At 44.4% G+C, this 26,598-nt stretch overlaps 1 protein-coding gene across 1 annotated transcript in view; it reads right to left on the bottom strand.

Moving 5' to 3' along the window:
• Chmp4b (charged multivesicular body protein 4B) overlaps positions 1-26,598 on the bottom strand; it is a 43,777-nt gene that overhangs the window by 16,271 nt on the left and 908 nt on the right. The gene's annotated exons all lie outside the window — the stretch shown is intronic.

Below are 26,598 nucleotides of genomic sequence, written 5' to 3'. Positions count from 1 at the left end.
CTGTCACTGTAGATACCAAGGGTCTACTGTATTTCTCAACTAGCTGAGCACTCCAAAGAGAAAGGTTATGCTCTGAGGAACCCCCAAACATAGATGAGTAAAGTGACACTGAAAACAGCATCTAGGCTATAAGCATAGGCGCAAACGTAAATATTCCCAACATTTGAATTTTCCAGTACCTTAGCATGGGCACTGCAGTGGAGCATAACTTAGGGTACACAGAAGGCCCAGAGAGGAACCAGGTGCTTCTACAAGCAAAATGGCACCCTTCCTGAACACTGCTGATCTTAAAATAAGACTTCCTCCATCTCAACTGTATATCTGACAACAGAGATTCACCAAAATCCACAGGGCCAAGCCCAATATTTACATAAATACACACTGGCTCATGATGGCTCACCTGACTTTTCCAAATTCCTTATGGTTGGATTAAAAAAAACAACTACTGGGTTAATGAGAGTGTGTTCATCCAAGCCAAATAGTCAAAGGGACGTCCAATGAAATTCTTTTCTGCCAAGGAACTCCCAGGGTCATTTGTAAACACAATGGCTTTAAAAACTGAAATCTAACTCAGGCTGGCAGAAGTTTAAGAGGTTGCTTTTGGATGGGAAAAAAGTCTTTGGAATCTCCATATTTAATTATGCCTTTGCCAGTTCCAAGAGAGTAATTACAGCAGCAATTACAGAATCTAATAACCAGCTTTATTGGCTCTGAAAGCTGAAGCAAAAACAACTCCAACCACGTTGAAATAAACATCAGTCTCCAGACATTTGCTTCTTTAGACCCTCCCAACCGCTACAGAAAAGCTACCCTAAGCAGAGAGACATGGGAAAGACATTCAGCCAGGACCAGAAACCCCTTCTGCAAGGTATCCACTAGTGATGACAGAAAGCATCTTCATAGAACACATCAGGTTAATACCATAGATGAGACGCTACTTTCTCCTAGACAAAAGTCAACTGGACATCTCTTTAAAGACATGCCTAATAGGCAAGTCTGCCTGCTACAACCTGCCCCATATTCTAGGACTAGGACTAGGAAGGCTAGTCCTGAACAGCTCAACAGATGCTAAGACACCAACCGCACATTCCCCATAAACACAGAACAAAGGAGAGCCAGAAAGCTGCTCTTACTAAATGGACAGTGGGGTGTGCAGTCCTCTTGAAGACCGAGATTGACACTTGCAGTCACCTGGCAAAAGGCACAGAGTAGGGAGGGAAGCAGAATGCACTCCCTTCCCCATCTCAGCTGAATGACATAATGAACACAAACACACCCTTGAGGACACTTCCACACAAGTGCAACCGGGCGTCCAGCTGATGTAAGAATCTGAAGAACCCTTGGCAAGCCTGGGCATGCACAGCAGGGCCACCAGCAGGCAGCAAGCCAAAGGAACCCCGTTTCACCTGCCCCTGCCATCACTCAGATGCTCCTGGCTTATTCTGTATGCGAATCAACCTCGGATGTTCAGAAAACTCTCAGTAAGAAGATCCACATCCAGCCCTCAAGGAATGGGTCACTTTGGTGAAAATAGGGGAGAGGGTTCATTTGTCCTCTGCCCTGTTAATCAAACAAGAGACCCAAAGTCAAAATCACGAAGTGAATAATGTCAAAGAAGCCCATCCTGCTGCAGGGACAATTATTAGCAAATAGCCTCTTATACCACACGACATCAGTGATCCCTCCAAACCTTGACTGATCAGGGCAGGGGAGCTCGAAAAGACTCTTGGAAATACTAAAGTTCAACCCCTCTCATCAGCAGATCACTGAGAAAAATGATTTCTAGAGAAGGACCACAGTCTGCCCAGACCCAGCAGCAAGCCAGAGAAGAATCAGGACTAGAGCTCAGGTCTCCAGCCCAGGGTTCTTCCTAGCAGCTCCACTCTGCTACCTCCAGAGTTGCTAGAAATAAGCCAGCAGCTCTGCCTACCCTAAGGGAAACAGTGTGCCTAATGCTCTCTTATTCCATTTCCAAACTCTGCCCTTTACAAACCTTGTTTAAAAACTCAGGCTGACACAAGAATTGGAAAGCTATCTGATTTACTTTCATAAGTCCCCTGTCAGAAGAAAAAGAAAAAAGAAAGGAAAAGAGGCACTAGTGGGACTGAGTCAAGGGTGTTTTCCCCAAATGGTGCTGTTGATCCTACCTGTAATTCCAGAATGGGGACAGAGTGGAGCTCTCATTTCTCTATCCTGTATGAAGGTGGCAGGAAGAACATGGACCCACAGGGTTTACAGAAAGTTCTCAGAAACCAAAATGCAACTTGGAAGCCTATGCCAGTGCTCAAGCATCCCAGACTCACGTACAGGACAGAGCGCCATATCCTGCAACAGCTTTGCAATGTTCTTACACACTGCTGGATTTACTCCCACACAGCTGGACATTCAGACCAAAGGCACACTCATTTTTCAGAGCAGCTCCTTCTCTGTGATGTATCTCCCCGTTCCCTTAATTTACTCTCTGTGGCCTGGAGCTAATCCGCTCCACTTAGAGATGGTAAAATAAGTACTTGTGTGTGAGCAGGAAATCAGAGTCTGAAACCTTGCTGACTTCATCTGCAAACATACAGAGTACACAGGGAGTACTCAGTGCAAGGGAAAATTCTAGAGAGAGAGAAAGAAGCCCCTTTTCTGTTTAACACAGACAAAGATAAAAGGAATAAGCACCACAATTAACAACCTAACAGATCAGCTCAGAAGCATTCAAGCAGCACCCACAAAGAGTGTTCTGTACAAAGCCTGATGAAACACCTGCGTAGTCTAGCAAGCTTGGAAAACAATGGGTCATACCGTGTTACAATGGTGGTCTAGTCCAGCTGTCAGTTTTGAGTTTAAGTTCCACCACCAAATACCCCAATCCAATTACTTCACCTCACCAATGTGTGTAACAATAACACCCATCTTATAGTGTTACTGTGCAGATTAGAATAAGGTATGCTTGTGACATGACTGGTACAGGGCCAGTAAATACCTAGAAAATGTTATGTCACTGATAGCAGGGCATGGTAGTCATACCTGCTTCCCAGCTATGAGGGGAATGAAAGCAGGAGGATCAGGAATTCAATAACAGCCCATGCGTAGTGAGACTCTGTCTCAAAAACAAAATTTTAAAAAAGGGCAAGTGGTACAGCTCTTGCCTAGTATGTACAAGGCCCTGGGTTCAATCCCCACTACCACCAAAAAAAAAAAAAAGTCACTGGTATTTGTAACTGCAGGATTTCTCAGAACTAATTTATTTATTTTTTGGCAGTACTAGGGTTTGAACTCAAGGCCTCACGCTTGCTAGGCAGGTGCTCTGCCATTTGAACCACTTCACCTGCCCCCAGAACTTATTTCAATAGGAAAATATCACCACCAACAACCCCAATTTATTTAAAAACAAAAAGCAAACCAACAGCTGCATGTATGTACATACGTACACACACACACCAAAATCTGCAAAACATTTGAAAACCACCTCGATCATTTTAGGCAATGCCACCTCATCGTCCCCTTATTTTGGCTGAAGTCTACCAGCAGTAGGCACGGATAAAGGGAACCTCAGTCTTGGTGTCAGAAAACTAGATCAGAATCCTGGCCATGACACTGGCTAAGTGTCAGGTAAGTTATCTCACCTCTCTCAATGTGTTTCATAAGGTGCAAAATAGGAGTGACACCACTCGCCCGTGGACAGATGAGAAAGACAATCTCCATGAAAACACTCCATGCATGTAGATGTTTTCTCCATCCTGCCTGCTTCTTCCCCTATGCCTCTCCTTGCCTGTGCCTAACATGCTCTCTGGGGATTTGCATTTTCTTGTCCCTGTCTCATCCTCTCTCCTAGTCCAGTGTGTCTGCCCAAGAAAGAGCATACAACTGTATCACAGTAGAGAAAAGCATTAATACAGTGATCCCTCCTTATCTGTTGAGAATATGTTCCAAGATCCCCAGTGGATGCCTCAAACCACAGACAGTGCCAAAACCTATATACACTACTATTTTTCTAAGTATACATTCCTATGATAATGTTCAACTTACAAATTAGACACAGCAAAACTAACAGAGTACAATTATAACAATACACTGTAATAAAAGTTCTTTATAATTTATGATTGGTTTATTTCTAGAATTTGCCTAGTAACTATTTTCCTTTGGGCTACAGAGTGATTAAAAGCACCAAAATGAAACTGGAGATAAGGAGGGACTACTGTATATTGCAGCAGTAACATCAACGAGGAGCATATTTGGTGCCAAGCACCATCCTGGCCACTTTACATGCTCATTGGCTTGCAGAGGTAGTCATCTATCATTCCAACAACCCTACAGGCAGGTACCATTATTGTCCTATTTGACAGATTAGGATTCTGAGGCTCAAGGAGTTCATCATCTGCCTAAGTCATATGCTTAGATAGTGGCAGGCCTGGGATCAAACCCAGGTGCCAGACTAGAAGTATGGCTCAAGTGCCTGCTATGTAAGCATGAGGCTCTGAGCTCAACCCCAGTATTACTAAAAAAAAAAAAAAAAAAAAAAAACCAACCAAACAAACAAAAAGCCAGGCTGCATATCTGCAAAGGTTCACTCTTTCTCCATGGAGGAATAAGTCCATCTTGCCTGAGCAGGCAACTAGCCTGCTTCTGCCCAAGCCTGGTGGCCTCAGAGCCTTGAGGGCCTTCCCCACCCCACAGTTTCTGCACCAAGAGCACCCAGTGAACCCTGGACCTCCTGTGACTACACTTGGTGGGAGGTGGCAGAGACCCAGAATAAACAATAGATTTTTCCAGACTATACCAGCAGGAGTGGCCCAGGTCATAAAAAAGAAAAGAAAATGGTCAAGAGAAGTCAGGCCCATCAAAGAAAAGTGTAAAGGCCAATGTGGCTGCCATCTTCTGTCCCAAAAGGGCAATAGCTTCCCATGACTCCATTGCAGCAGGGTTCCATTTGGGCAGGAAGGGTGGGGTATTTGAGGTTTTGTTTTTGTGGTGCTAAGGCTGAAAGCCATTTGCATGCTAGGCAAGCACTCTCCCAGACAGCCACCATTCTCCCTAAGAGGAGGTGGTTCACTTCCCAGACACAGCAGTAACTCTTGGTGATAAGAATAACTATGAAAGAAAGTGACCTTCCCCTGGTTCTGAGGGGCATGGTCAGGCAGCCTGTGTTCTGGATCCAAGGCCAAGGTCCTTTTCTGTACACCAGCCAGGCTGCAGAATTTCATTTAAACAGCTTTCAGAGGCACAAACTGAGCATCTGTGCAGTCCACAGAGATGTCTTAACTGCCTCGTGTCTTGATTAAAATATATCTTAATATGTAACTTTGAGTGTTACATATTTCAAAAATCCAGACTTTGGGCTTCCTTTGCAAATGCAGAGTATCTGGCAACAAGCCACTGGCGCTCAGCAGCAGCCATCCCTTTTATTTATTTATTTAGTTTTGATTTTCTGAGACAGGGTCTGGCTATGAAGCCCAGGGTAGAGTGGAACTTGCTATGTAGCCCAGGTTGGCCTTAAAGTCACAATCCTCTTGCCTCAGCCTCCTGAGTGCAGGGATTACAAGCATGATAACTGTACCTGGCCTCTTTAGACGGGACACATAATTTCCAGCTCACCTTAGAGCCACCACTGCCCACCATCTGCAACCTGACCAGTCCCTATAAACCTGGGCATTATCTTAGATCTGGAAGAAACTGTTAGGCGGTCACCTGGTACAATCCCTTGCCTTCAGGCACTTAAGGTTATGCCTAGTTGAAAGGTATGCAACTGAAGAAGGTTCTACAACCTGCTCAGTGTCAAAAGTTAGAGGTTAATAAACAGGTGCCATGGCTCACGCCTGTAATCCCAGCTACTCAGGAGGCAGAGATCAGGAGGAGCTCAGTTCAAAGTCAGCCCGGGGAAAATAGTTTGCAAGACTCTATCTTGAAAATGCCTATCACACACAAAAAAGGGCTAGAGGGGTGGCTCAAGTGGTAGAGTGCCTGCCTAGCAAGTGTGTGGCCCTGAGTTCAAACCCCAGTGCTGCCAAAAAAAGAAAAAAAAAAAAAAAAAGGAAGCAGTAATGGACAGGAGACAAGGAAGAATTCAAGCCAGGAGCACTAAATGGATAGGGAAAGGCCCCTACCCTGGGACATCCCTGTGTCTCCAGACACACCTGCAACATGAGTCCTACAGTACTGTATCTGGCTTCCAGTTCCAACTGTGCCTGGCTCAATTATGCCCCTAAGCAAGATCCCCTTACTTCTTAGAACCTCAGACTCCACCATCAAAAACATGGGGAGTGCAGAATAGGTACTCTAAGAATTCTCCAACTGGAACAATGAGACTTCCAGTAACAGATTAAAACAAATACAAGAGGAGAATTTTTCTGGTTGACCTTGTGTGATCCCAAAAATAATTAACATCTATACACTACACTTCCTGAGTATGTCACATAATCAAGCTTATCCTGTCCAATGAAATTAGCCACCTCTTTTTCATTTAAACCGATTTTACAAACTAAGTTAGAAAGATCAGAGACTCCGTCTAACCTATGAACTCAGGTGTTCCAGCTGGGCACAGGAAGCCAGCACTTAGAACCAAGGTTGGTTATAAATGTCATTCAGGAAGATGTAAATACAGAATGTGAACCTAGATGCCCTCATGCTCCATCTTAAATTCTGGCACTGGCCCCTTTCCTGCCCCCTGCAATCCTGCTTAGGCGATACCCTGGTCTAGCTCTCCTGTTCTCAGCCACTGAGCTCTACCACTCAGCTACTCCCTGGGCTTTAGGCATTTCTCCTTGAGTTTTTCCCCTACCCTTTTCCTCTTTTTCTCAATTCCTAAAAGCTGGAACTCAAACCTTAGTCCTGAGTTGTTCTTTGCTCACATATCAACCTAAACTAACACTATTCAGAGCCCTGCAGTTTGTTCTTTCATTTAATTCCCACAATTAGGAGGACATTTGAGGACTGGAGAGATTAAGTGACTTGCTAAACTCTCAAAACTTGTGAATAAGCAACTGGAAGAGTTGGATTTAAATCCGTACTCCTTCTGCTTTAGCCAAGATGGAGTGGTAGGGACTAGATTTACCCTCCCCTCCCAAGATAAACAAAACATCATTTTTTAAGACACCAAATATCAAGCAAAAAGGGACAATGATCCCTGAAAGACAGGAAGTGAAGAAGCTGAGCCCTACAACTGCCCTGCCCCTCAGCATATTGCTTTGAGCCTCTAGGCCAAAGAGGGAAAGCCCAGGCGGTCCAACTGACTTCCTGAGTTGCTGAGAGTATGGAGACCCAAGCAGTTATCACAAGATAGGGCACCAGAGGAGAAAGCTATAGTCACCAGAAGATGCACAGAGGAGAGGATGCTCCTCAGAGCAAAGATGTGCCTTGAGGCCAGGGAAGGAACCATTTAAAAGGAAGAAAGAGCATAGCAGCAACAAGGAGTAGTTAGAGGGTTTATTCCTCAGCCAGAATGGAGAAGCCTTATAATTCATTTCTTCAGCAGGGTCCTGTCTCAATAGTAGGGAATAACTAGCACCCACTAGGCAAACACTAGGACAAATGTATGCCACCATGCCCAGCTTATACCTAACCATTTTTTGGGTGGTGGTACTGGGGTTTGAATTAATGGTCTTGTACATCCTAGGCAGGAGAGGCTCTGCCATTTGAACAACGCCCCTCAGCCCTTTTTTGCTTTATTTTTTCAGGTAGGGTCTTGTGGTTTTTATTCAGGCCAGCCTTGGACCTCAATCCTCATTAACTGTGCCTCCTGAGTAGCTGGGATTACAGATGTGAGCCACAGCGCCTAGTCCTTCTTATCAAATCTTAAAAGCAAGACTCAAAAAGGACAAACTGTGGGGTTGAGGATGAACCCAGGGCTTCATGCACTTTAGGCTGAACTACATCCCAGCCCAGTGGGACAATATTTTTTAAGCACCAAAATGCAAAAAACCAAACCAAACCAGTGAAATCTTTCAAAACAAAAGACAAAATAAAAACTTTGACAGACAACAGAAAAACTGAAAGAATTCTCACCACAGATAAAATAAGATAGAAGGAAAATGATACCAGGTGAGAACCAGAAAGGACAAATACATGGGTAATCATGTAAGGCCTTTTAGTTATTTAAATCTCTTTGAACAATAATAGTAATATAGCATGAAGTTAAAAACATATGCAAAAGTAAAATGTATGACAACTGCACACAGGCCAGAAGAAAAATGGGAGTACGCTATTGTAAGGTACGTGTACCATACATGAAGGGCAATAATTATCACTGGAAAGCAGACTGCAGACCAGGCATGATGGCTCACACCTGTAATCCCAGTCACTTGGGACACTGGGAAAATCGAGGCCAGCCTGAACAAAAAGTTAGTGAGAGCTCATCTCAACAAATATGCCAGACATGGTGGTGCATACCTGTAATCTTAACTACACGAGCCAAATATAAATTATTTTATAAAACTATAAAGAACACAGAATTCAAAGGTAACCTAAGTGTTACATTTATACACTGTATGTCAGGAGAATATACAGGCTTTTGTTTATATCTGCAGAGACTATCTTTGGGCCTTGTAACTGTTTATCTCTGGGAAGGCACAGAGTGATTGGAATTTTTCAAGCTATGTACCATTTACATACTATCTTTTTTTTTTCTTTTTTGCACTACTGGGTTTGAACTCAGGGCCTCAACCCTTGCTAGGAAGGCACTCTACCACTTGAGCTATTCCACCAGCCCCTATACAGCTATCTTAAAAAAGTGCAAATAAATTTTTCCCCCTGCCCAGACACGGAAAGGCAGCTACATTTAAAGCCACAAACATATACTAAAAACAACCTAAGTCTGCATGGCACTAGAACTGTGGTCTGGTCCCACCCAGAAGAGTGAAGGCATTGACTGACTCCTCCCCCGACCACCAGCCCCTCCCCCGCTCCCCCCCCCAGATGACCAGCTTCTCTGGCTGGGACAAAAGGAAAGTGACTGCCCTTGGTTTCCGTTCCCAGGCTGGAATGCACTGTTTCTTTTCCAACTGGCTTTTCTTCCTCTGCTTCCAGCTGAATTCATGCCAACAAGAGCCCCCTCCTGCCTGAGCAAGCATAAGAGTGCCCTGGAAACTGAGATGACAACAGTGGGCTAGAGGCCGGGGATGTTTGTGTGGAAGCAGGAAAAGAGGAATATCAACAGAAAAATACTTCCAGCATGTGCCTTGTTAGAGAAGCCAAACCAGAGGTGACTCCAAACCACCCTGTTCTCCTTTCAGAATCAGAGAGACATGAGGGGGCTGCAGACATACCTCATCCTCCCTGCCCAAATGGCAGCACTGGATTAAAGGCAAAAGGAGACATGGAAGATGGTTCTAGTCTGAGAAAATGTAGCCTTGTTTAGTCCACATAAATGCGACACAAAACCTCAGTCCCGGAACCCGACTCCTTTTTCCTCTTCATTTAATTTAATCAGGATGTGTGCTCCTGGAGGACAGGAAACGACTATTCATCTCCAGATCCTCAGTAATGAACAAACACTGGACATGGTGTTTACCCATGGACAGTAAGTCCAATGTTACCTGTACAGATGGGGAAATTAAGGCCCAGGAGTAGATGCTCAGCAACCCTGCTGAAGGAAAACCTAGTGGAGGCACAGGTCTCCTGACCTTCCCCACAAGCACTGCTGGAGCTGGGAAAGAAGACTCTAGCAGGAGCAGAGGAGATACTGTTTCTTCTAAGGCCTAATCTCCTGAAGTCCCAAGCCTTGACAGAAAGACTGTGCCTCTCTAGCCATAGGATGGGGTAGGCCTATGAACCAAAGAACTCTGACCTCTGGATTATGGTGATTGGCTAGTCCTGAACACATGACCTCAAGAGCCAATCAGAATCCCCACTCTGGGATTTTTTTTTTTTTTAATTAATTTTTTTTCTCTAACAGAGGTGGGAGTGAAATGAGGATGGAGGATTCCTTCCAGGAATCAAAACCATAAACTACAGTGGCCTGCAGCCATGACCAGACTTATAAGGAAGTCTGCACAATAGAGTCAACTGGTAGAAAGAGATCAGCCCCACCCTCCCGTTTCCCACAGTCATGTGAGTCAATAAATGCCTTTTCTGCAGGGTAAGATGATATGGGCTAGAATCCTGACACCTCTTTTTTAAAACTGCAGTTAGCAAGTGGTAGTGCCTAAACTCAAGTTCAGTTCATCTGGCCCCAGAGTCCTTATTGCTACCATATTCCCATTTCACAGTAAAAGGCACAGGCTCTGAGAGGTCACAGAGCTAATCTGTTGTTTGGGTTTTTTTTAATTCTTTTTATTAGCATATATTAACTATACAAAACAAATAGCTAATCTTTTTTTTTTTTTTTCATTTTTCTTTTATTATTCATATGTGCATACAAGGCTTGGTTTATTTCTCCCCCCTGCCCCCACCCCCTCCCTTACCACCCACTCCACCCCCTCCCGCTCCCCCCCTCAATACCCAGCAGAAACTATTTTGCCCTTATCTCTAATTTTGTTGTAGAGAGAGTATAAGCAATAATAGGAAGGAACAAGGGGTTTTGCTGGTTGAGATAAGGATAACTATACAGGGCATTGACTCACATTGATTTCCTGTGCGTGGGTGTTACCTTCTAGGTTAATTCTTTTTAATCTAACCTTTTCTCTAGTTCCTGGTCCCCTTTTCCTCAAATAGCTAATCTTAATGGCAGGAACCACACATAACCACTGTTTTACTTAAGGGAAAAACAGATCGGTAGAACAGTGTGAGTGTACTCACAGAACTGTACATTTATAAATGGTTAAAATGGTAATTTTTGTTATGGATGTACCATAATAAAAGAACAAGAATGGTGCTGAGAGTGCAGCTCAGCAGCAGAGCACTTACTTGGCCTACACAAAGATTTGGGCTTAATCCCCAGCACCAAAACCAAAAACAGACTGGTCATGAGTTAGCTACTATCTAGTCCCTTCCTGAACACTGTAGCTTATAACCATGTATGTGAGAACAAAAAAAACCAGAGGACAAACTTCAAACACTGGGTGAAAATGATCTGCTCCCTTGAACCACAATGCTCCATTATAATTCTGTTGTACAGAAAAGAATGCAAAAAAAGAAAAGACAAAGCATACTTCCTCCAGAGGAAGACAGTACCTCAAGGGTCCCAAAGGGGTCAATGAGAAACGTGAAGGCCAGCAATGCTATGGGCTGAATTATCTCCCAGAACTCAGGTTGAAGCCCTAACCTCCACTGTGTCTGTATTTGGAAATGGGGTCCTTAGGAGTAATTAAGGCTAAATGAAATCATGAATGGATCCCTAATCTGATAGGACTGGTAACTTTATAAAAGGAGAGATGCCTCCCTTTGTGTACCCATCCCCCACATGGGGGCACTGGCCAAGGAAAGGCCATGTGAGGACACAACAAGAAGGTGGCCATTTGCAAGCCAGAAAGCCCTCACCAAAAACCTCATCACCACACACCTTGATCTTTCAGTCTCCAGAACTGTGAGAACATAATTTTTCTGTTAATTCACCAGGTCTGGGTATTTTGTTGAGGCAATCCGAGCTAACTAATAAAAAGAAGGTGAGCACTGAAAATTCTCCAGCCATTCAGAATCCTGAGTCCTGGCCATGGTATTCCCATTTCCTCTTGCTGTATGGCTCCCAGAGCCCTCTCCTCAAGTGACTGAAAGCCTCAGTGTCTTCTTCCGTCCCCCCAAGCACCTGGCTATTCCTGGATCCAAATGCTTGTGGGGGAGTGGAGAGTGCAGAAAATATATGCTCCTTTCACTCCATTCACCCTCCCGGTCACCACCCTCTCCCAGCCAGTCTCCATGCTCCACTAGACATGAGTGAGACCTGGCTCTGGCTCCAGTTCTGCTGCCAGTCAGCTCTGGCCAAAAATCTTAGTTTCCTCATCCATAAATTAGGGTGGGGGAATGGACCCAGGGTCTCTAGTCCCTTATATTTCTAAGACACAGTAACTAATTAGAGTCCGAACAAGATTCAGCCAGGCTGAGTTGTCGCCCTTCTTCCTTCCCTATCTACAGTCTGCACATGTACCAGGATGGGGCTCTGCAATGTTCAGATGTCCTAGGATGTTCTCTCTTCATGCTGACCCTACCCCAGGCCGTGGTCTTAACTACCTCATCAACCTTTCTTCAAGAAAACCGGGTAGCCAGGCACCTACTTTGGACAAGGCCTTCTTTCTTCCTGCCAACCATAGAGCCATATGCCCTTATCAGCAATTAAAACAAAACAAAAACTTGATTCTTACACATGAAAATCCTCTTGGGTCTGTTTTTACTTAAGAAAAAGAAAACTCTGTTTTAAACTATTCCAAAAAAGTGCTCTACTCAGTGGTAGAGCACTTGCCTTGTATATTTGAGGCCCTGGGTTCAATTCCCAGTACCAGGTGAAAAAAATTATCTCAGAAGATTTGTGGTCTCATAGTCTTAAGACCCAAGATGGAAGGGGAATCAGTTACTAAGAGCCTGAGGCCAAAGCAAGGGAGGGGAGAGAAGAGGAGAGGAGACAAGAGCAGGGAAAGAAAGAGAAGGACCTCTTGGTTTTGCTTTCTGCTCCAGTGCTGCCTGCTTCCCAGGGGAGAAGGAAAGACTGAGAAATACAAGTGTAGATCTTCAGCTAGCTGGGCCTGCACTTCTCCAAGAATCAGCATAATCAGCCAGTTCAAAGAATGGAAGAACTAGATAAAGGAGTGCAAAGGGCTGAAGTTGGTATGTGTTTACAAACACTGAAGGGGTGCAGAAAACCTGTCTCTACATACACTCCTCTCCCAATGAAAGGCAGCCCCTCTACTAGAAGATACTTCTCCCGACACTTCTGGCTTTCTTCCTTGAATTCTAGTCATTATCCCTGATAGGCTAGGAGTCTGAGACAGAGGCCATGCCTGGTTTTTTTGCTCCCATAATACCTAGCAAGCACCCCCACTACAAGGTGTTTGGAAAACATGTGGAATGATTAACAGAAGGCCTCTGAGAGTCTTAAAGGAGCAGAGCAAATAAACACTGCTCTCTTCTTAAGTTCTGAGCTGCTATAAAATCAAGACTGCTGGAGCTGCAAATTTTTTACAGCTTGACCTGGGGAATGGTTATACAGGTGTACACATTTGAAAGAACTCACTGAGCTGTACATGTAAGACTTATCTGCTTTACTGTAAATAAGTTACACTCAATAAAAAAAAAGAAAAAAAAAAAGCAAGCACCACAAATCACTACTTATATATACCAACTTTTCCTTAGATGTCTTTACAGAGTTCCTAATCCTCCTGAGACCTGTAAAATGGGCTAAAAGGAGGGTTAGTCTGATCCACTGCATAGGGAAGCCGTGCACAGGCAAAGTAAGTGCCTTATCATCAGCCTTGATGCACAGAGTCAGAATCGTAGCAGCAACAAGACCCTGTGGTTTGTGATCCTCCATCCAGGCTGTGCCAGCCCGCCAAACCACTGACAGTCAATTATAACTCCAAAGAAAACACCCCCTAAAATAGCAATTGTTTGTCCCATCTCTCCTGTCAGCTGACTTTCTGGTGGAAACTTCAACCTTATTTTCAAAACCATCCTGCCAGGGATGGGAACATGCTACCACAGTACCAGAGTCTGTGAGAACCAGGCAGCAGAACTCACTGAAATCGGAAGATCAGAGCCATGGGTTCCATTCCTAGCTTTGTCTTCAATGAGCTATGCCTCTTTTAACAAGTCACCTAATGTCTCTGGAACTGGGATTTCCCTCTGTGGAGGCAAAGGAACTCTGAAGTTGTGTGATTTTTCCAAAGCTTCTTAGGAAGTTAATAAAGCAAAAGACACTAGTTTACACTTGAGATCTTAAAAGGTCCTAATTTAGAACCAGGTGTATAAATGTTTTCCCTCTTCCTAAAAGGTTTAGCTGCTCACCATCGGCACAACACAGGTCTCCGCAGAAGCCCTCTTCCTGACACTGTCAGCAGTACCACTGGACATGGTGGTCCAGTCACCATCCTAAATTAGGGTGGACTTAATTAAAACCACTCCAGACAAGCTGGCCTTTAGCAGCTGGCTCGTTCCTCCACTATCCTTACACAAGAGGTAAATCCTCCACATCCAGTGGCCCCACAGGTAGATAGTAAGGAAATGAATTCCTGTCACAAGGATGCACCCCTAGTGTGCTTACTGGTCACTGATGAGGTTCTGTCCAGCAGGGCTCGAGGGAGCTCAGCTCCCAAAGAAATCTGTGCCTGATTCTCCAAAAGACTGGTAGTAAAGACAGAGACATGCTACTATCCTAACAAGGCTCAGGCGCCAGGAGAGATGCCCTTCAGCAGCTACGCTGCTTGCCTGGACTAAGGCTCAGGGGAGCAGCTGACAGCCATTATTCATCTTTGGCCTCTGAACCAGAGAATCAAAATGGAAAAATGTCCAGTACCTTCCACAAAACAGCCTGTGGCTGCCCTCAAATTTTACAATGAGCAGGGATGTACCCAAGCTGTTAACAGACAAAATGAATGCTGAGCCACTCCATCTTCTCATGCAGCAAAACTACTTGGAGCAACACCTGGCTCTCTGGAGGGTTACTGTAATATGGCACTTGTTGACTCAGAGAATGGTAGAGCAGGAAAGAATTTTAGCACCCATTTAATCCGGCCTCATTCTGTTGCTAAGAAAACAAAGGCTCAGAGATGGGAGACCACTTGCCCAAAGATACGGTGACGGAGTCAGAACTAGGGGTGCACAGTGTCTTAAAATCCCAAGGCAATGTTCGACTATCCTGGGTGATGAAGGGAACACCCAGGGGAGGGAATGCAGATTTTTGTGAATGGGATAGCAAATAAAGCCTGGGGCGAATTTAAAATGTATGGCCTCAGAAGTAGAGGTCACTGTCATCCAAGAGAAATAACTAGCTCTGTCTTGGATAAATACAAAGGGAAAATTAAATAGTCCAGAAGACCACAAGCAATTGAGTGAATCAGGCAGGCAGCTGGGAGAAGTGCACAGCAGGAGGCAGCCAAGGGCCTGCTTGCTAAGCTGCTGGGTCAAGCTAGTTTTAGCAGCCAGGATTTGCCTGCTCACTTTGGCATGTGACCCGAGATGGCCTCAGAGGGGAGAAAACTCTACCCAGCCACCCTGGGCCAAGAGGAACCAGGGAGAGAAGTAACAAGAGAAAGAGTGGGGACCCCTGGGACTTCCTTTATGGGAGAGCAGTCTCCATACCCACCTCATTCCCTCAGGCAATAATGGATAGAAAGCCTATTAGGACACTGCAGGGAGCCCAGCTGCTACTTCCCAGACTCTAGATACAGAAGATTTGGTGTTGCCTCACAAATTCAACCTAACACAATTCTTCACCTTGGCCCCCAGGAGCACCTCTACAAGCAGCAGCCTTCCTTTCCAGGCCCTAAGTCTCTCTTGCCTGAGTCTTCCCGCTCCCCCTTCTCCCCTCCCACCCCCCCCTCCTTCCACCTGACACAGCATACGCTGATCTCTGCACCCTTCTACCTGGAATGGTCCTACCCCTTCCTCTATCCTCAATCCTATTCACCTGTCAAGTCCCAGTGCAGAATTCTCCCTTCCCTGGCACTGTCCCAGGATCTCTCAGTTAGAATTCATTTCTCCCTCCTTCCTTCCACCATACTTTGACTGAATCACAATACCAATGACAGCACCTTAGTTTAGAGATAGATGTGTGCAGTCTGTCCTCCTGAGCAGTCACCAGACTGGGTGTTCCTAGAGAATAAGAACTGGGTCCCATATGACCCTCCATGTGCAGTTTCACAGTGAGTGCTCAAGATGTTTGTCAAATTGTGTGGAACTTAAATCTACCAATCCTTTTCCTTTTGCCATCATCATCTCACAGAAACAAACAGCCTATCCTGGTATGCAAACCAGGAGCCCTAGCTCCTAAACCTGGGAGAGACTGGCTCTTTTTCAGACCATTTGTGTCACCTGGTCTCTCTGCTCTTACACTTGAAATAAGAATAATGGTTCTCATCGGAGAAGCTGAGTGCTTCAAGACAAGAGGCTCTGGAAACACAGATTCTCAAGTTCAAGGCCATTATTTTAATTTCCCTTTACACCCATGCACCATTTACCAACTAATGCTAGAAACGTAAAGCTTGTTTCCAGCCAAATGCCTCTTCTTCAATCACAAATGCCCTAGTGTATGGCTGTTGAGAGAGCTGCACTGAGGACTCTGGGTTGCCTGTTGGCTTTTTATTTCCAGAGTGTGGAGATTTTCATCTCAAGTGTGAAGACAGTTCATGGTTTCAGGGAAACCCAGGAGTTTCAGGCCTGCTGTTCTCTCAAATCTCCTGCTGTAATGACCCAATAGATGATTCCCAACTGAATCGTGGGGTTCAGTTGTCACTCCAGTGCTCTGTGACTTTGCCTACAAGCACTGCCACTGACCACTTCTTACCACTTACGTCAAACATTCCTAGGACACAGAGTGTGCTTAGTGAACACTGGAATTATGGATCTGTTTTTTCTCATTAATGAGTACTAAAAGTACAACTATTATCACATGACCGTTCCTGACGTTTTCTGGAATTAGACAAAGATCCTCCAGCCTGAAAAGACTGAGGATTTTGCGGTTGGTGAAAGAATCCTGGGTGGAGGATTTGGGTCTGAGTTCCAGTCCTAGCCCAAATCACAAAATGCAAAGCCCCACAGTCTTGGTTTCATCAGCAGAACAAAAGGGTAGATTTAAAAGCATTCTAACAGGTGCCCCCGGCTCTGTTCTTCAGGACCCCCATCCTTAGGCCAGCCTCTGAAGCAGTACCTGCCAGGGCTTGAAGAGCCCTACAGCAATGGTGCTCAACTGAGGCGCTTTTGCCCTCTCAGGGGACATTCAACTCTATTTGGAAGCATCTTCCTTGTCACAACTGGAGGGGGGTGCTATGGCCATCTACTTCCCAGAGGCCAAACTTGCTGCTGAACATCCTACAATGCACAGGACAAGTCTTTCACAACAATTATCTAGTCCAAAATGCTAACAGTGCTGAGGCTGAAAAATACTGCTGGAGAGCTTACCATGAGAAAAGATGGAAACCAGGCAGGGAAATGCACAATGCAGGTATCAAAGTGGACTGTGAATGAATGAATACAATGAATAAAGAAAGGTTCTTAAACCATTCCAGATCTGTATGAACAGCTTCCTCTTCTCTCTGGCCCTAGTCCCATTCCCTAACCCACACCCACTATACATACTCTTGCTGTAGCTGGCAGGGGAATCTGAGATCCAGCATTAATAGGAAGGAGCCAAGGCGACATGGCAGGAAAGCATAAGACTTAGACACTAAAGAGGGTTGTGGCCGTGGCTCTGCCTTTAGGAAAACGAATTAACCACTGAGGCAGTTTCCTCTTCTGCAAAATGGAGCTAAAAATCAGTCAGAGGTCTAGGGGTGTGGTTCAGTGGTAAAGTACTTGCTTAGTATAGAAGAGGCCCTGGGCTGGATCGCTAGTACCACACACATACACAAAAATCACAACCTGCCCTGCCCTGAGATTGGGAAGAATGCAGTTCGTGAGAGCACATCTCCAAAATAAACATGCAAAATGGACTGGAGGTGTGGCTCAAGTAGTAAAGCACCTGCTTTGCAAGCACAAAGCCCTGAGTTCAAACCCCAGCCCCACTAGAAAAGAAAAAGAAAGAAAATTCCTCACTTTAATGGGAAGTCCCAAAGGAAACACCTCATTTTGATAGCTAAGCCTCTGCAGGGAATAGCAGTAGGGCTACACAAGGACAAGTCTTTTTTTCGCTTTTATAGCTATCTTTTATTTAATTTTATTTATTTATTTATTTTTGATGGGTCTGAGTTGAACTCAGGGCTTCTCACTTACAAAGCAGGCACTCTACCACTTGAGCCACACTCTGGTCCATTTTGCTCTGGTTATTTTGGAGATAGGAAGCAAAATTAATTGATCAAACTGAATTAGCTGAACAAATTATCAGATAAACTATGCCTTAAATTTAGTGTTCAAAACTAATTATTTTATGACTAAACGAAATTAAACACTGATCCATTTCTATGTCATTTCCCCCACCCTAGAGTCTTCTGACTCAGATAAAGTAATTTTGTTTTGTTTTTTTTTATTTTTTGGTAGGACTGAGGTTTGTAAAGCAGGCATTCAGCGCAAACCCTAATACCACCAAAAAGCAAGCAAACAAACAAACAGGTGCTCTACAGCTTGAGTCATGCCTTTAGTCCATTCTTCTCTATTTATTTTGGAGATGGGGGGGCAGCTCATAAACTATTTGCCCAGGCTGGCCTGGAACCCTGATCCTCCCGATCTTACTCTCCCAAGTAGTTAGGATTACAGATGTTAGCCACTAGTGTCTGGCAGATAAAGTGCTTTTTTAAAGTACTGCATATATTTCCATGTTTTTCTTTCTTAAAAAATTTTTGCTCATCCCAGTTATGTGGGAGGCTGAAACTGGGAGGATCAAGGTACCAGGCCAGCACTCGCAAAAAAATTCTGTTGGAATAACCCATCTCAACAGAAAAAGCTGGGCATGGTGCCGTGTGCCTATCATTCCAGCAATAGCAGAAAGCATAAAATAGGAAGAGCGCCATGCAGCAAAAAGCAAAGCCCTATCTCCAAAATAACCAGAGCTAAAAAGATCTAGAAGTGTGGCTCAAGTGGGAGAGCACCTGCTTAGCAAGTGAGAAGCCCTGCATTCATCTCCAGTACTGCCAAAAAATTGTTTCCTATTTATTGATTAATTCAAAGTCATACACACTCATAGGTTTTGAGTTCCTTTCTGCTTTCCATTCCATTACTATCCAAAATAACTATTCAATAAATCATAAATTGAAGGTCTCCCCAAGAGGCTATTCCACTGCGTATCAAGTACTGAATATGCTTCCAGAATAGATCACACCGTACCCTGATTATGTTTACCCACCTGTCACTCCAACTAGACTGCAAGCTCCTCAGAGGAAATGACCTGATTTTGTCTGCATTTTCCTTGCAACTAGGACAATATCTGGCACACAGCTTCAATTAAAACATGTCTATCTTATCAAATGGGTTGATTCATGAATAAACCAAAAGTTTCCAACTACCTTTTCTTTAAAAGAACCACCACAACTTAAATGCAAATGTCTACCTATGCAGCCTTAAGACCAAAAACATGTGGGATTTCAACAGCAGAGTCCCCAAAAAGTGTGTGACATCCTAATTGGTTTTGCAATCCCTCAAACTTAAATGAGCATACACACCACATGGGGATCCCATAAAAATGAAGGTTCTGCTTCAGTGAGTCAGGATGTGGCTCGGAGTCCGCATTTCTAGCAAAGTCCCAGATGTTCCCACAGACCACAAGGCAGATAGTAAATACTGTATTCTGTTTTTTTCAAATTTTGTTTTGTTTGGTTTGGTGGTACTAGAGTTTGAACTCAGGGTCTTGTGCTTGCCAGGCACACACTCTACCGTTTGAGTCATGCCCCTAGTCCATGTTTTCTGGCTTTTGCAGTTGAAGAAGCTGACACTCGGAGATATGAGCAAACTTGCCCAGGATCACAAAACTGCACGTGGCAGAAGTATGCGTCTTCTGACCCCAGCCCTAGCACCTTTCCCACAACACCGTATCACTGACCTATTGCGCTAACCAGCCGCAACCAAAGATGTACAGCTTTCCTTCACCCTTCAATTAAGCCTTCTAGCTAGCTTTAAGGAAGAGGGAGGAGTGGCTCATGCTAACTTCAATCATCCACTCCCTCAGCAAAGACTCTAAAAAACTGCTGAACAAGGGGCTGAGGATGTAGCCCCGTGGTAAAGCACATGTTCAATACACAAGGCACTGGGCTCAATACCGAGCACCAGAAAAGAAAAAAAAAGGTTAACAAGCTTTAGGGGTTTACTAAAGGGCACAGGAAAGTATGATTACTTTTGGAAGGAGGGGTAATCTATGTCAGTGGTATAGAAATACTAGGGCAAAAGAGCACACAGAACTAAATTAATCTTTAATGGCTTGACTTTGATGTTCTGGGTTGTGGTGCTCAGACTTTGGTTGATTCTGAGTATTCAGCTCTGCCCACTAACCATCTAAAGGAGGGTAACCAGGAAGGAGCAAAAATATCAGGTCTGTCCTAGAGAAGTACAGGCTTGAAACAGAAGTGCCAACTTCCTCCATCAGTCATGGCAAAGAGATCAGACTTTTCTCTGTAGTTCCAGCACGTAGAATTAGCAGCCTGTTTTCCAAGTCACAGTAGTCTATGTCACAGCCGGGATTTGCCCCCAATCCTCTGACTCCAAGTCCTTTCCATCAGCCAGGCTGCTTCTCTATGGAGTTCCACCCCAACCTGTAGCTGAGGTAAGCACTACAGGAAGACAGATCTCAGTTTTAAATAAGAAAAGTCATCTTGTAGCTATCCAAAGACAGACTAGACTGTGGTACAGGAGGCCAAAGCCCCTAATACAAATCCAGTTCAGCAGAGGGGTTCATTCAGAGGTTAATCGCTTGGCAAGAATACTGCAAAGGGAATCTGGGCACTGGATGGGTGGCTGGGTGAGATGAACCTGCCAACCCTGCAGAAGAATTAATCTCTTCCTGCCGTTTTCCTCTATTCATTTGTATTCTATGTGTTTGTTTGCCTTTTGTCATAGTTATTTGAACCTGTGTGTCCTCTTTGCTGAGCTATAAGTCCTTGTGGGAAGAAGGCCAGATCTTCTTTATCTTTATACCCTCCTTGTGCCAAACACTACACAAGAAACTAAAGTAACGCTACACCCCTCCTATGTGCCCGGTACTCTGTAAGGCACTTCACATACACTGACTTATCCAAGAGCCCTATGAAGGAAGCAGTAGGATTCACTTCTTCCAAATGGGAAAATGGAGACTCAGAGAGGGTAAATAACCAGCAAAGGCGCAAACTAGGAATCTTTTGGTCTATATCACCATGCTGCATTCTTTGAGTCCAACACCTCAGAGGGAGGCCCATACTATCTAGCTAGGTCTTTGGTTTCCTATTGCTGTGCTCAAATTTTCCTTCCAAATATAATCATCCATCCGCAAAACAAACAACCTAAAGTTGTTTGAGTATATTCCATCCCTCTCCCCCTTCTCTTTTTTTGTGGTGGGACTGGGGTTTGAACTCAGAGATTGGCACTTGCAAAGCTGATGCCCTACCACTTAAATGGCCCTTTATTTTTTTGCTCTAGTTATTTTGGAGATGGGGGTCTCATGAACTATTTGCCTGGGGTGTCCTCAAACTGTGATCCTCCCAATGTAAACTAGGATTATAGGTGTGAGCCACCAGTGCCTGGCTCTTTTTTAGGCATGGTCTTACTAGCCCAGACTGGCCTCAAACTCTTGATTCTCCTGCCTTCACCTCCCAAGTGCTGGGATTATAGACAGGTACCACCATACCCAGCCCTCTCTCTCACTCTTTTAAAGATAATGACACAGTACAAAACAATGTAGGGCAAAAGGACCAGGTATTAATAGATGTTTCCTCCTCCCAGCATGCCCTGGCTCCACATCGTGGCTCTAAACCACTGGTAACAAGTCAGATCCTGGCTTTCTGCCTCAGAGACTGATGGCCTGCACACATCTGCATAGGCTACACTCCAAAACCTCACTCCCCACACTCAACCCCAACTCTAGACAACTCAACATTTGACCCAGTACAAAAAGTCAACTCAAAAGTCCTCATGTTTAAACTTTCAAGCAAAATCTATCTTGAATTTCAAATCACATTATAAACCTCCTTTGGTAGGAACTGAAAAATATTTAATCTCCTTGTCAAATGGGGCAAAAAGAGACTTTGACATTTGAATCAAATATGCTAGCATGTTTGAACAGCCAACATAGGGCCTCTCTCACACTCCATCTGTCTTAAGTAAACTAAACCCAATCTGGCCAACCACTTCTTCAAACAAGAAACTAAAGTGTCACCAAGAGAAGTTCCCACTGCTCAGTTCCCTGCAGGGGAAAGGGGCGGGGAGAGTTTCAGGTTTTCCATCCGACAGCCTTTGGGACAGAAGATCCAGCTGCCTCATGTACCATTAAGATGCTGTGGTTTTCAACCCCTTATCTTAATACTCCAGAGAACTAAAAGGCCACACTCACTATAAATTTATTAATATGTCTTCCCATCTGCTAATGTTTTAGAGTGACTTTATTAAATATGACAATGCTACCCTTGTTCCAGCAATGAGCAGAACTTAATAGATATATTTCCCATGAGCTCTTGGCTTCTCTGCATCCATCAGACATTCATACCTTAACCTAAATTAACCTGTAAATAAACTGATTTGTATCTATAAATTGACAGAAATATACCAACGTAGGGTGACATTCTCTCTCTCTCTCCTTTTTTGCAATACTGGAGTTTTAACTCATGGCCTCAGGCTTGCTAGGTAGGTGTTCTACCATTTGAGTCACTCCACCAGCCCTTTTTGTGTTGGGCATTTTTGAGATAGGGTCCCACTTTTAATTTGCCCAGAATGGCTTTGAACCACAATTCTCCTAATCTCTGCCTCCTGAGTAGCTAGGATTACAGGCATGAGCTACCAGAGCCCAGCTTCATACAGTTCTCTTGTTAAGCTAAAATAGTCCTTTCTACAAACCATTTTCCTATTTGTTAAACCAGAAAAAAGGGAATCTGAAAAATGGAGAGTAGCTATTTCCTTAATTAGTAACCATGCCACAAAAAGAAGAGTTTTTGATATGTGATCACCTTTCTCAGTGGGAAAACCAACAGAACACTGTCTATAAAGGTACCAAAAAGACCTAAGTTTGGGTGATTCTTATCAGCTCACCTAGACAGTGATCCTGGTTTCCATCCAGCTCTCAGTGAAACACTTTTCCATTCTGACAGTTAAACCATACAAGTCTGATCAATGATAACTTTATCAGACATCCACAGTGTGCCATACTCCTTCATACGTATTCTTAGCTAATCCTCACTCTAGCAAGCAATATTATTTCAGGAATGATGATATTTAAGTCTCTTGGATGAAAGGGACTGCGTCCAGGTCATCTCTGCATTCTCAGCACTAAGCAGGGGACAAGGACACAAACAGCCTGCCACATGCTTAACAATGAATTTCTGACTAAAGAAAACGAAAATAAATTTGGAAAAAACCAAACAAACATATAATCCAACTTTTGTTCTAAGCCTCTAACTGAAACCAGTGTCTGGGATGTACTGCAAATAATCCAATCCTGCTGGCTGAGCCTGTTTCACAAAGTGGTTTACCATCTCTCCCGTGTGTACACCACCAAGATAGCATCCATATTTGCCTACATACTCAAGTGAGTCCTATCTCACTTGAGTCCTATCTCACTTCTTTGCCCCCACTCACAACCACATCTGCATAGGTGGGGCTTTTAATGAACTCAGTGATGAGGAAGGTCACAAAGGCCTCTGGCAATCACGGAAGTAAACACAACACAAGATGCCCACACTCACTGGATGAGCTGGTCTTTGAGTTGAGTTATACCCCCCTTAGGCTTCATTTTCCTCTCTGTACATGGAGAATAATAGAACATACCCACAGGATTGTTCTTATTCATTTAATAAATACCTGTTCATAAGTAAATACTGAACATTAACCATATGCCAGGCACTGTGCTGGGACCACAGCAGTGGACATGACTGTAAAATCCTGCCTCACAAAACCAGTTTCAGAGGATGCTGTAAGACTCCTAAGAAAAAGGAGTTTTAGGAACGTCAAAGGATTGGACTATTTTGAAGTATTGCTCCTCCCATTTCTCAGCTTCATCAATGGCATCAGTATCCACCCAGCTGCCAAGCTGTACATCTGGGAATTGACCTCCTCCTCAGTCCTTCATCCTGCCCACTCTCATAACGCTAATAAATCACCAAGTCTTTTCTGACTGTCCTTTAAAAGTCTGTGACAGCCAGGCACTGGTGGCTCACATCTGTAATCTTAGCTACTTGGTAGGCTGAGATGGAGAAGATTGTGGTTTGAGGCCAGCCTGGGCAAACAGTTCTCAAGACTCCATTTTCAAAATAACTAGAACAAAAATGGACTGGAGGTGTGGCTCAAGCAGTAGAGTACCTGCTTTGCAAGCTAAGCGAGTTCAAACCCCACAAAACAGTCTCTGACATGTATTATTTCTCTTCCCATTTTCCATGCTTCTACTCCAGGCCCTTTATTCCCACCTGAATAACTGCAAGTCTCCCTGTAATAACGATAATGGAAAGCAGTTATTGATCTCTTGCCATATGGCAGGCACTATGCTAAAAGCTTTACATGCACAACATATTTACAAAGGAGGAATCTGAGGCCACCTGCACCCCAGCACACAGCTAGTAAATAAGAAAGCTACAACTCAAAGCCAGGCCAGAGATTATCTTTATCCTGTACTGGATTCCTGCCTCAGCCCCTCCCAGGTAAGTTTACACACCTTTGTTTATGCTGCTGCTGGAATGCTCTTCCAAACACTGAATTGGCTATAACTCTCTGCTTTAAAAGACAGCCAATGGCTCACCATCTCCAGGGCAAGGTCCAAAGACTAGAGGCCACCTCCAGTGTTATCTCTGTCCCACCCCAGACTCCAACTAGGAGACACTTTCACTGCTGTCAAACACTCCTTCCTCTGTACAGCCCCTCTCTCCTTTTCCCCTCCAGAGAGGAAATTCCCCTCTGTGGGATCAGATCATGCTTCAGCACTGACTGCTATAATTATTCCCTGCTCCTACACTTCCAGTCTTGATTTCCAGAAAGGCAGGCCAGTGTCTTCTCTGATGTTCAGGGTCCCAGCACAGTGGTGGGTCAGTAAGTAGACTAGATGAATGGTACGCATGTGGTGAAATTAACACCTCCCAGCACCGTCCTAGGAAGCAGAGGTCATGACAAGAAGGGCAGTTTATAGCAGTCCCTGTCCTCACAAGAAAATTCATAAAGACAGACACATGAGACTGGTCCTCCAGTGCGCCAGCAGCCTCTCTTCAAGCCTCTTGAAAGTCAATTAAATCGCCTCAACGACAGAGAAACTAAGCTAGCCCTTGACCAAGAGACCACAGAGCACTGCCTCCTGGGATAGGAGAGGAGGTAGATACCCGACACCCTCCTCCACCACCCTGCAATGGGGCAAGATTGCCAAAGTGCAGACTGTAAAAACCCACGACTCTAATTACCACTGGTGAGTAACAAAGGATCCAGAGTGACGGAGAATCAACAGAGAAAAAGCCAGAGACAGCAAAATGCGGCCCTGTTCTCCATCTCCACAACCACAGCTGGAGTCCAGGCCACAGATGGACACCTACAAACCCTGCTCGCAGGTCTCCCTGCCTGCCCCCTTCCACTCTCCAAAGAGCAGCCAAACATGTTTTAAAATTCTTGTAAGGTGCCAGTGGTTCATGCCTGTAATCCTAGCTACTCAGGAGGCAGAGATCAGGAGGATCAAGGTTCAAAGCCAGAGTGGGAGAATAGTTCGCAAGACCCTACCTCAAAAATACCTAACATAAAAAGGGCTGGTGCACTGGCTCAAGGTGTATGTCCCGAGTTCAAGCCCCAGGACAGCAAAAAAAAAAAAACTATCAGTGATTAGAATACACACTAGTGTAACCCCTCCAAAAACTTCCCATCCACTTAGAATCAAAATTCTACCAGGAAGTCAAGGCCCAAACCACCCTCCCCTCCTTATTTCTACCCTCCTCCCTTCAATCACTCTACTTCAGACACTTCTTTCAGTTTCTCATACTGTCAACTTACGGGCCTCTTCCTACTCTGTTCTCCCTGCCTAGGAGGCTCCTCCCCCAAATTACAGAGTTGGTCCTTTCTCAAGGCTCAGTTCAAACTTTGCCTTTTCAGAGGCCTTCCCTGACCATTCTATCTAAAGTTGCAGTCCTCTTACACCGCACTACCTTTCTTGTTTAGTACTTATCACTGCCATCTCCAAAATGACTAGTTTCTTCATTTAGTGTCCTGTCTGTTTCTGTCTCTCCCACATTAAGGTAGAGACCATTTTGTTCACCCCTATGAGTTCAGCTGAATGCATTAGGCACTCAGAAAGAATTTCCACAATGTTTGTTGATTATTAGCAGAGGAGCATCCTTAGGATAGGCTATTTCCTTCTTTTTTTAGAATGAAGAAAACATCAAATAGATGTCAAGTAGGCTAGAGAAGCCCCCACTATTTGCTGGGCACAGCAAATCCATGACCTTCCTTTCAGAAGGATAAATTAACTAGTTCAAGACCACACAGCAGACTTCACTAACAGTTTTCTGAGTTAAACACTTGTTTGTGTAACTCCAAAATCCCTCTCTCCCTTTGCCTCTCTGGGGAAAAACTGTGGCTCTACGACTCCCTCTCACATTGCCCATAACAAGGAAAATCAAGCATTTCTATACTGTGATTTTACAATCACTAAGACATTTTCACATTCAACTCACTAAGAAAAATATAAAAGCACTTGCACAGAAAGCCATTCAACAGGAAGTAAAGTAAGGATGCCTCAAGGATCAACACCGAGGAGAGGGGACTGGGGAGAAGTCAAACCCATGAAGGCGCTGAGTTCATTATTTCTTGCTTAAGTGCAATGGGGAAGCGGTGAGTCACAGGGTGAAGGCTTGCAACACGGGAAACTCTGATATGGCCAGGCTATGAGGCAACAAAAAGTGAATCACGGGGCTAGAAGACACCTTAGGCCTCATAGAGGCCAAACCCTACGCTGATGGATGGAGA

Source organism: Castor canadensis, chromosome 5 (genome assembly GCF_047511655.1).
Source record: "Castor canadensis chromosome 5, mCasCan1.hap1v2, whole genome shotgun sequence".
NCBI classification, from domain to species: Eukaryota; Metazoa; Chordata; class Mammalia; order Rodentia; family Castoridae; genus Castor; species Castor canadensis.
This window is presented reverse-complemented; position numbering and strand designations above follow the sequence as displayed.